The 11,532-nt window shown below is 38.9% G+C and overlaps 1 long non-coding RNA gene across 1 annotated transcript in view; it reads right to left on the bottom strand.

Moving 5' to 3' along the window:
• Positions 1 to 1,098: 1,098 nt before the first annotated feature.
• The window catches only part of LOC148006597 (uncharacterized), a 32,018-nt gene continuing 21,584 nt past the window's right edge, over positions 1,099 to 11,532 (bottom strand). The window contains exons 2-3 of the long non-coding RNA XR_015684084.1: positions 2,199 to 2,325; positions 1,099 to 1,993 (exon numbers count right to left, since the gene is read on the bottom strand). This is a non-coding gene — a long non-coding RNA (uncharacterized LOC148006597). The remainder of the gene's footprint in view (positions 1,994 to 2,198; positions 2,326 to 11,532) is intronic.

Here is an 11,532-nt window from a genome sequence, read left to right as displayed (position 1 = left end):
GCTTTACAACATTGGTTACATTCATAGGGTTTCTCTCCTGTATGAGTTCTTATATGTATTTGGAGAGTACTGCTTTGTGCAAAGGCTTTGCCACATTGGTTACATTCGTAGGGTTTCTCTCCAGTGTGTGTTCTTTTATGATTTTGGAGAGTGCTGCTTTGGGCAAAGGCTTTGCCACATTGGTTACATTCGTAGGGTTTTTCTCCTGTATGTATTCTTATATGGCTTTGGACATGACTGCTTCCTGCAAAGGCTTTACAACATTGGTTACATTCATAGGGTTTCTCTCCTGTATGAGTGCTTATATGTCTTTGGAGAGCAGTGCTTTGTGCAAAGGCTTTGCCACATTGGTTACATTCATAGGGTTTCTCTCCAGTGTGTGTTCTTTTATGATTTTGGAGAGTGCTGCTTTGGGCAAAGGCTTTGCCACATTGGTTACATTCGTAGGGTTTTTCTCCTGTATGAATTCTTATATGTCTTTGGAGATCACTGATTCCTGCAAAGGCTTTACAACATTGGTTACATTCATAGGGTTTCTGAAATGTATGGGTTCTTTTATGTTTTTGTAGACCATGGTTTTGGACAAAGGCTTTACGAGATTGGTTATATTTATAACGTTTTTCTCCATTACATGTCCTTTTATGTCTTTTGAGACTACTCCTTTGTGCAAAGGCTTTACCGTATTGATTACATTCACAGAGTTTCTCTCCTGTGTGAGTTCCTTTATGATTTTTGAGAGCACTGCTTCCTACAAAGTCTTTACAACATTGGTTACATTCAGAAGGTTCTTCTCCATTATGTGTCCTTTTATGTGTTTTGAGATTATTCCTCTGTACAAAAGCTTTACCACATAGGTTACTTTCATAGGGCTTCTCTCCATTATGCCTTTGGGTAGGACTCTGAACTGCAAAGCCATTACCATACAGAATAAAATCAAAGGTTTGCTTTCCAGTAAAACTTCTTTCATACCTGCAAATACAATTGGCACATGTAAATTTTTTCTCACATTGATTATATTCATGAATCTTTTTATATCTATGAATTCGTTTCAAATTTGGTTTAAGAGTAAAAAGCAAAATGATCTTAACATAATATGAGTTCGTTTACATTCAAAGGTGTTGCCTTTTATTATGGGTTGTGTTGAATTTTTGAAGACACATGGAGTAGGAAGAGAACTGATTACATGACTCATATTTATTCCATAATTTTTATTAAGAGTATTAACATATTTGAAGAAAACTCAATGAACTCAGAGCGTTTGTAGCCTGACTGCGAAGATAAATTTTGCTATCTTTGAGGAATACTACAATTGCAACATGTGCCAATGCAAAGAGTAACATTTCTATAACCCTAATCTCATAAAGTGATTCAGCACTTTGAATGTTTACATATTGAAAATCATGGTCAAAAACTAAATATTTATCAACCTTTCCCACATTAAGAAACTCTCCTCAAAGTGGTATATACTTTACATCTTCTAATTGTTCTGGAAAAGAGAGAGGTATGTTGCTTCTTTCAGTATCACTATGCTCTCCTGGCTTCCATTCATAGGGACACATGACATCCATATAAAAAGAAGACTAACACATTATATTCAACACATTACAAAAGAAAACTTCTACATTACATTTACACAATTTCACTTTGTTTTCCTCACAGAAATGTGGTACAGGGTTTAAGGTTTCTCCACAAAAGCATTCTTGAATCTCATAAAATGTCCATATCACTAAATTTAGCCATGATGTTACAGAATAAGGTTCACCACAATTTACTATGTACTACTTGCTTATTAAAAGGGTCTAGACATAAAATGATAACCTAATCAATATGTGCTGCAGTGTGTATTTTACCCTGTTGCATTCTTTAAAATTTGCTGCACACATGAAACTTTCTTGGGAGGTATTATCTTATCATCTTTCACGTGAAAATTACCTTCCATGTCTTCCAGAACTTTTACAATATTCTTCAGTAGTATGGTCTTCCCAAATGTAGCCTAAAAATGGTATCAGAGAAAGTATGTTAAATTATTGGAATTAGGCAACATCTAAGTTACTCTCTTTAGTGAACATTAGAACCATGACTAATTTATTCACTACATTCTTCCTTATTTTTAAGTGAAATTAAAAACAAAAACAAATCTTAAACAAAACCAATTGTGCCTAAATTTTACAAAGTGAATGATAAGTTCATTGAATTACCTATAGCACTGAGATTCCTACAGGTCTCCAGCATTACACATTGGTAGAGACTCTTCTGAGAAGGATTCAGCAATGCCCACTCTTCCTCAGTGAAGTTCACATGCACATCATCATAGGTCAGGACATCCTAAAAGATACAATACATGTGTACACAATACAGCATGATACTGCCTTCCAGCCTCGATTTGCGCCCAAAGGTGGGGCTGTCCCAAAGTCCTCCATACTCAAAACCGGTCTTCAGAGATGGTCTATCAGGAGCACTCTCACTCCTAAGCCCACAGGTGAAACCCCACTTTCTCTCCACTGACTGTCCAAAGGGATATACACCAGAAGCTCACCAGGCATAGGAATTTCTGAGCAACCTGAGATGGGACCCTTCTGGTCTCCATCTGCTCCCAGAGCTGGGGCTGTCCTATTGCTCTCTAGACCAAAAACCATCCCACAGAGAGATGGTATCTTAGGAGTGTTCTCATTGCGACGCACACAGGTGGGAACACACATTTGCTCCACAGTTGTTAAAGGAGAGACAAACTGGGAACATTTCTGGCACTGGAGTGGTGGGGAGGCATGGGAGAGGACAGACCTGATCTTTATCAGAGCCCAGAGCTAAGGGTGTGTCATAGCCCTCCAGACCCAAAATAAGGCCAGAGAGTACTGGTCTCCCAGGAGCATTCCATTCCTAAGATCAGAGGTATATGAGATTCCAGGAGGAACAAGCTAAAGTCAGAAAAAACAAGACCAATTAACATTAGCAATAACTGGATGACAATGGGCAAGCCCAAGAATCGAAGCATCAGAAACCAACACTAATTGTCATCATCACGACAGAGTACCATGGGGTGGTGAGAAGAAGGTATATCCTTTAGTTTTAGGATAGAATGTTCTATAAATATCTGTTAAGTCCATTTGGACCATGATTTCTCTTAGTCTGTCTATGTCTCTGTTTAATTTCTGTTTCAATGATCTGTCCATTGATGAGAGTGCGGTGTTGAAATCTCCTCCTATTATTGTGTGAGGAGCAATGTGTGCTTTGAGCTTTAGTAAGGTTTTTTTTTTTATGTATGTAGTTGCCCTTGTACTTGGAGCATAGATATTTAGGATTGAGAGTTCATCTTGGTGGATTTTTCCTTTGATGAATGAATATGAAGTGTCCGTCCTTATGTTTTTTGATGACTATTAGTTGAAAATCAATTTTATTCGATATTAGAATGGCTACTCCAGCTTTCTTCTTCAGACCATTTGCTTGGAAAGTTGTTTTCCAGCCTTTCATTCTGAGGTAGTGTCTGTCTTTGTCTCTGAGGTGTGTTACCTGTAGGCAGAAGAATGCAGGGTCCTCATCGCATATCCAGTTTGTTAATCTATGTCTTTTTATTGGGGAGTTGAGACCATTGATGTTGAGAGATATTAAGGAATAGTGATTATTGCTTCCTGTTTTATTCATATTTGGCTGTGAGATTATGTTTGTGTGCTTTTCTTCTCTTTGTTTTGCTGCCAAGACAATTAGTTTCTTGCTTTTTCTAGGGTATAGCTTGCCTCTTTTATGTTGGGCTTTACCATTTATTATCCTTTCTAGCGCTGTATTTGTGTCCTATCTTTATTGCTTCTATTTTCATTTTTGACTCCTTCAACTGTTTGATTATGTTTTCCTGGAATTCTTTCAGGGATTTTTGTGACGCCTCTCTATAGGCTTCTACATGCTTATTTATGTTTTCCTGCGTTTCTCTAAGGGAGTTCTTCCTGTCTTTCTTGAAGTCTCCCAGCATCATGATAAAATGTGATTTTATATCTAGATCATGGTTTTCTTGTGTGTTTGGATATTCAGTGTTTGCTTTGGTGGGAGAATTGGGCTCCGAGGATGCTATGTAGTCTTGGTTTCTGTTGCTTGGGCTCCTGCGCTTGCCTCTCGCCATCAGGTTTTCTCTGGTGTTACCTTGTCCTGCTATTTCTGAGAGTGACTAGACCGTCTTATAGCCCTGTGTGTCAGGAGTGCTGTAGATCTGTTTTCCTGTTTTCTTTCAGCCAGTTATGGGAACAGAGTGTTCTGGTTTCGGGCGTGTAGTCTTTCCTGTCTACTGGTCTTCAGCTATTTCTGTGTACCTGTGTCCTGAGTCTACCAGGCAGGTCACTTAGAGAAGAAAAGTTGGTCTTACCTGTGCTCCCGGGGCTCAAGTTGCTCATGGGAGACTGCTTTTGAGGTCTCAGTGAGGGAGGCAAACAGGAGGCTCTGTGCCGCCTTTTCCTGGAGCCCCAGTGCACCGGGTTCCCAGATGGCATTAGGTGTTTTCCTCTGGAGTCAGAAATGTGGGAAGAGTGTAGTCTCTTCTGGCTTCCCAGGCGTGTCTGCGCCTCTGAAGGTTTAGCTCTCCCTCCCACGGGATTTGGGTACAGAGAACTGTTGACCTATTCCCTTCAGGTCCGGGCTGTGTCTGGACTGCAGGGGGGTCTGGACTGCGGGGGGGTCTGGACTGCGAGGGGGTCTCTCGAAGCATCAGAAACAAACACTAATTGTCATCATTACAACACAGTTCTCTCACTACAGCAAATAATGGGCATAACAACATACCAGCAAATCAAGATTTGGACTAAAAATCACATCTCATGTCAAGATAGAGGATTTTAAGCAGGACATAAATAACTCCTTTAAAGCAATACAGAACACGTGTAAATAAATAGTTGCCTTAAAGAGGAAACAAAAAAATCCGCTAAGATTTAAAGAATAGCACTAAGAAAGTGGAGAAGAAATTGAACAAAACCATCTAGGATCTAAAAATGTAAATAGGAGCAATAAGGAGACCACAAAGAGAGACAAACCTGAAGATAGTAAACATAGGAAAGAGATCAGGAGTAATAGACGTAAGCATCACCAACAAAATATAAGGTGTTGAAGTGAGAATCTCAGGGGCAGAAGATTCCATAGAAAACACTGATACAATAGTCAAAGAAAATGAAAAAAAAAGTACAAATCTTCTAAGCCAAAACATCCAGGAAATCCAGAACACAACAATGTTGTGAGAAGAGCAAACTTAAGGTTAGTAGTTATAGAGGGTAATAAAGACGCCAAACTTAAAGGGACAGTAAATATCTTCAAAATTTTTCTGAGGTAATCTTCCCTAACTTAACGAAAGAGATGCCCATGAACATAAAAAAAGCCCACAGACTCAAAATAGACTGGACCATAATAAAATTTCCTCCCATCACACACATAAATTAATGTCTGCTTCCTGCTATATGGATTATGTTACAAGATGTGGGATTTGTACTATTGACAGACTCAGCAGTATGAGCACATGAGAAACTTTTGCATCTCAGAAGCTCCTTTTGTAACTAAGAATTGAATGTCTGTGAATCATTCCATCGGCTGGAGTTAATAGAAAGGTAAAAGGATTGTAATGAAATATTTCTAAAAGAACCCTATTAACACTTTTCTACTAATTTCTAAACAATTGAGAAAATCAGTCACACAAAACTGAATGTAGAACATTCAGAAATTCAAGAACTCACCAAACCCCAAGATAGAGAGAATTCTTTGCCCAGACGTGTGGGCACTCCTGAGATTGCAGGGCAGGAGAGACCGCAAACTCTTCCTACCATTGCCCACATCCCAGGCCCAAGAGGAAACTGTATAGGGCCTCTGGGGACAGGAAGATAGGCACAGTCCAGCTGCAGTAAACTGCAGTCCAGACTGTGCCCTGATCTAAAGATACCCGGTCAAACAGCTCCCTGTACCTAAATCCCATGGGAGGGACAGCTAGACCTTCAGAGGGGTAGACATGCCTGGGAAACCAGAGGAGACTACTCTCTGCCCACATTTCTGACTCTAGAGGAATGTGCATAGTCCCATCTGGGAGCCCTGTGCACAGGGATCCTGGAGGAGGTGGAGGGCCTGCTGGCTGCTGACCTATTTGAGAACTGAAACCCAGCCCCGAGGAGCGCCTTCAGACCTGAGACCAGAGATAGGACCAACTTTTCTGCTCCAAATGACCTGCCTGGTGGACTCAGGACACACGCCCACTGGAACAGCTGAAAGCCAGTGGATTGGAAGGACTACACTCATGAAAGCAGAACACTCTGTTACCATAACTGGCTGAAAGAAAACAGGAAAACAGGTCTACAGCACTCCTGACACACAGGCCTATCGGTCCGGTGAAGTCACTCTCAGAATTATCAGAACAATGTAACACCAGAGACAACCTGATGGCGAGAGGCAAGCGAAAGAAGCCAAGCAACAGAAATCAAGAATACATGGCATCAGTGGAGCCCAATTCTCCCACCAAAGCAAACACTGAATATCCAAACAGCAGAAAAGCTAGATCTAGATATAAAATCACATTTGACCGTGATGATGGAGGACTTTAAGAAAGACATAAACAAATCCCTTCAAGGAATGCAGGAAAACACAAATAAACAAGTAGAAGCCTTTAGAGTGGAAAGATAAAAATCCATAAAAGAATTACAGGAAAACACAATCAAACAGGTGAAGGAATTGAAAATGGAAATAGAAAAAGTGAAGAAAGCACAAAGGGAGACAAGCCTGGATATAGAAAACCAAAGGAAGACACAAGGAGTTGTGAATAGAAGCATGAAACAGAACTCAAGAGAAAGAAGAGAGCATTTCAGGAGCAGAAGATTCCATAGAAATCAATGACACAACTGTCAAAAATAATGTAAAAGGGAAAAAGGTACAAAACATACAAGAATCCCAGGATAGAATAAGAAGATCAAACCTAAGGATAAAAGGAATAGAAGAGAGTGAAGACTCCCAACTCAAAGGACCAGTAAATATCTTCAACAAAATCATAGAAGAAAACTTCCCTAGCGTAAAGAAAGAGATGTCCATGAACATACAAGAAGCCTACAGAACTCCAAATAGATTGGACCAGAAAAGAAACTCCTCCCGTCACATAATAGTCAAAACACCAAATGCAGAAAACAAAAAAAGAATATTAAAAGTACTAAGGGAAAAAGGTCAAGTAACGTACAGAGGCAGACCTATCAGAATTACACCAGCCTTCTCACCAGATACTATGAAAGCCAGATATCCCAGACAGATATCATACAGACCCTAAAAGAACAAAAGTGCCAGCCCATGTTACTGTATCCAGCAAAACTCTCAATATAGATGGAGAAACCAAGATATTCCATGTCAAAACCAAACTCATGCAATATCTTTCTACAAATCCAACCATACAAAAGATAATGAATGGTAAAACCCAATACAAGGATGCAAGCTACACCCTAGAAAAAGCAAGAAACTAATCGTCTTGCAACAATACAAAGTGAAGAAAAGCACACAAACATAATCTCACATCCAAATACGAATATAACAGGAAGCAACAATCACTATTCCTTAATATCTCTCAACACCAATGGATTCAATTCCCCAATAAAAAGACACAGACTAACAAACTGGATACGTAATGAGTATCCAGCTTTTTGCTGCCTACTGGAAACATGCCTCAGAAACAAAGACAGCACTACCTCTGAGTAAAAGGCTGGAAAACAACTTTCCAAGCAAATGGTCTGAAGAACTAATCTGGAGTAGCCATTCTCATATCAAATAAAATCAATTTTCAAGCAAAAGTCATCAAAAAAGATAAGGAAGGACACTTCATATTCACCAAAGGAAAAATCCACCAAGATGAACTCTCATTCATCAATATCTATGCTCCAAATACAAGGGCACCTACATACATAAAAGAAAGCTTACTAAAGCTCAAATCAAACCTTGTTCCTCACATAATAATACTAGGAGATTTGAACACCCCACTCTCACCAATAGAGAGATCACGGAAATAGAAATTTAACAGAGACATATTCAGACTAAAAGAAGTCATAAACCAAATGGACTTAAACACATATTAATACAACATTCTATCCTATAACAAAAGGTATACCTCCTTCTCACCACCTCATGCTACTTTCTCCAAAATTGACAATATAATCGGGCACAAAACAGGCCTCAACAGATACAGAAAGAGAGGAATAATCCCATGCATCCTATCAAACCACTACTCTTAAAGCTGGTCTTCAATAACAGCCAGGAAAGAACGTTCACATATACATGGAAGTTGAACAATGATCTACTCAATGATAACCTCGTCAAGGAAGAAATAAAGAAAGAAAGGAAAGACTTCTTAGAATTTAATGAAAAAGAAGGTCCAACATAACCAAACTTATGGGACACAATGAAAGCTGTGCTAAGAGGAAAACTCACAGCTCTGAGTGCCTGGAGAAAGAAACAGGAGAGAGCATATGTCAGCAGGTTGACAGCACACCTAAAAGCTCTAGAAGAAAAAGAAGCAAATACACCCAGGAGTAAAAGACAGGAAATAATCAAATCAGAGCTGATATCAACCTAGTAGAAAGAAAAAGGCTATACAAAGAATCAACAGAACCAAAAGATGATTCTTTGAGAAAATAAACAAGATAGATAAACCCATATCCAGACTAACAAGAAGACACAGAGAGTGTGTGCAAATAAACAAAATCAGATAAGAAAATGGGGGCCATAACTACAGAATCAGAGGAAATTCAAAAAAACATCAGATCCGACTACAAAAGCCTATATTCGACAAAACTTGAAAATGTGGAGGAAATGGACAATTTCCTAGACAGATATCAGGCAACAAAGTTAAATCAGGAACTGATAAACTATTTAAACAACCCCATACCTCCTTAAGAAATAGAACCAGTCAATAAAGTCTCCCAACCAAAAAGAGCTCAGTTTCAGATGGGTTCAGTGGAGAATTCTATCAGACCTTCATAGAAGACCTCATACCAAAACTATCCAAACTATTACACAAAATAGAAAAAGACAGAGAGATACCAAATTCCTTCTATGAAGCCACAATTACTCTTATACCTAAATGACACAAAGACCCAACAAGGTAAGAGAACTTCAGACTGATTTCTGTTATGAATATCGGTGTAAAAATTCTCAATGAAATTCTTGCAAAGCAAATCCAAGAGCATATCAGAACAATAATCCATCATGATCAAGCAGGCTTCATCCCAGATACGTAGGGATGGTTTAACATACGGAATACCATCAACATAATGCACCATATAAACAAACTATAAGATAAAAACCACATAATAGTTTCATCAGATGTTGAGAAAGCATTTGACAAAATTCAACACCCCTTCATTATCAAAGTCCTGGAAAGAACAGGAATTTAAGGCACATAACGAAACATAGTAAAAGAAGTGCAGGCCAACAGGAGCCGGATGTAGATTTCTCCTGAGAGACACAGCCAGAATACAGCAAATACAGAGGCAAATGCCAGCAGCAAACCACTGAACTGAGAACGGGACCCCCATTGAAGGAATCAGAGAAAGAACTGGAAGAGCTTGAAGGAGCTCGAGACCCCTTATGAACAACAATGCCAAGCAACCAGAGCTTCCAGGGACTAAGCCACTACCTAAAGACTATACATGGACTGACCCTGGACTCTGACCTCATAGGTAGCAATGAATATCCTAGTAAAAGCACCAGTGGAAGGGGAAGCCCTTGGTCCTGCTAAGACTGAACCCCCAGTGAACTAGATTGTTGGGGGGAGGGCGGCAATGGGGGGAGGATGGGGAGGGGAACAAGAAGGGGAGGGGGAGGGATTAGGGGGATGTTTGCCCGGAAACTGGGAAAGGGAATAACACTCGAAATGTAAATAAGAAATACTCAAGTTAATAAAAAAAAAAGTTAAAAAAAAAAGCCTGAGCTACAGACGTGTTGTTCAAAAAAAGAAGATATAAATTCTCTTTAGAAGAAAGAATGAAATTCTTTTTTTTATCTTTATTAACATGAGTAGTTCTTATTTACATTTCAATTGTTATTCCCTTTTCTGGGTTCCGGGCCAACATCCCCCTAACCCCTCCCGTCCCCTTATATATTGATGTTCCCCTCCCCATTCTCCCCCCATTATGGCCCTCCCCACAACAATCATGTTCATCTGGGGGTTCAGTCTTGGCAGGACCAAGGCCTTCCCCTTCCACTGGTGCTCTTACTAGGCTAAAGAAGGAAATTCTTAATTCCTGGGATACATTGGAGAATAGAAACAAGTACAGGAATATAGCATCTGTGTATAAATAATGAAATTTATAAAGCAATAACCAAAATTGACTTTATGCAAAGATAAATACAAGTGACTTTGAAAAACAGCAGGTCCTTCTTCATAGAAGGAATGGCATTAATAAGATAGTTTTTATCCTTGTCTCTATGTGAAATGTTAACTGCTGAGATCTATATCATGACACACCAAGCTACAGATGATGGCATGTGCTATACAATTTGGGGATGATTTAAGTTTGTAAACAAAGATTGCACATATCTCTACATTACAGATCCTAAAATAGGAATTTATCATCCACTGTCTCAAGCTCATCTTCCAAAATTAAATATCCACCAATCTACTTTTTTAATTTCATGTATTATTTAGTATGTGATGTGAAATTACAAATTTTTCACCCTGCCTGAATCAGGTACTTCTCCAGAATGGCGACTGCTATAGTAGACTCCCTTCAACTTTGGTCGTTGATCTAGCTATTTCCCGCCCTTTTTCATCTGACAGTGAACAGAGTACACAATTCCCCTGGTTCTCATGCGAAGGTAGAAGAAATGGACTGTTCATTATATGACTCAAATGAGCAAGTATAAAACACCATTTTGCTTCATCCCTTTAACTCAAGAATTTAGGCATTTCCAGCAAAAGAATGCAAGGTCATTGCCCTGGGGAGCAACTGACCAAGATCAAGGCACACCAAACTGGAGCACACATACAATAAAGTATTTATTAAAATAAAGCTCACTTCTTTTATATTATCTAGCATCTCTAGATAATCTCCTTTTTCTTGAAGATGAAGTACCAAGTCCTGTGTACTGGGAATCTGTAGAACCATAGAACATCAAAAAATATGCACCCATCCATAACAATCATGATAAACTGTAAGATACACAGTTAGTTCCTGATTACCATATTTATAGACTTCTATGGTATATATGAAAATGCTGTTTGGGTACATATGAATTATTTAATCAGTGTTACATTCTTTTTAAACATTTTAACTTTAACATTGTTAAAATGTGTTGACAAAACAGGACACATAGAAGTGTTTCTTCTATGTTATAACTCGTATTCTGTAGGCTGACACATAAAAATGAAGAGGCGAAAGTTTGCCTTGACTAATGACTGACATCCAACCAAGTATATACAATAAATCACAATATCTGAAGGAAATTTTTAATACTTCTGTTGTCACATCACATGAGAACGTACACCCCTCTAAAGCCATGGGTAAAATAAATTGTTATTTAAGTTGTGTTAGACACTGTTTTTTATCA

Source organism: Rattus norvegicus, chromosome 3 (genome assembly GCF_021556685.1).
Source record: "Rattus norvegicus strain SHRSP/BbbUtx chromosome 3, alternate assembly SHRSP_T2T, whole genome shotgun sequence".
NCBI classification, from domain to species: domain Eukaryota; kingdom Metazoa; phylum Chordata; class Mammalia; order Rodentia; family Muridae; genus Rattus; species Rattus norvegicus.
Note: the sequence above shows the minus strand (reverse complement) of the source record. Positions and strands in the feature narration are given on the sequence as shown.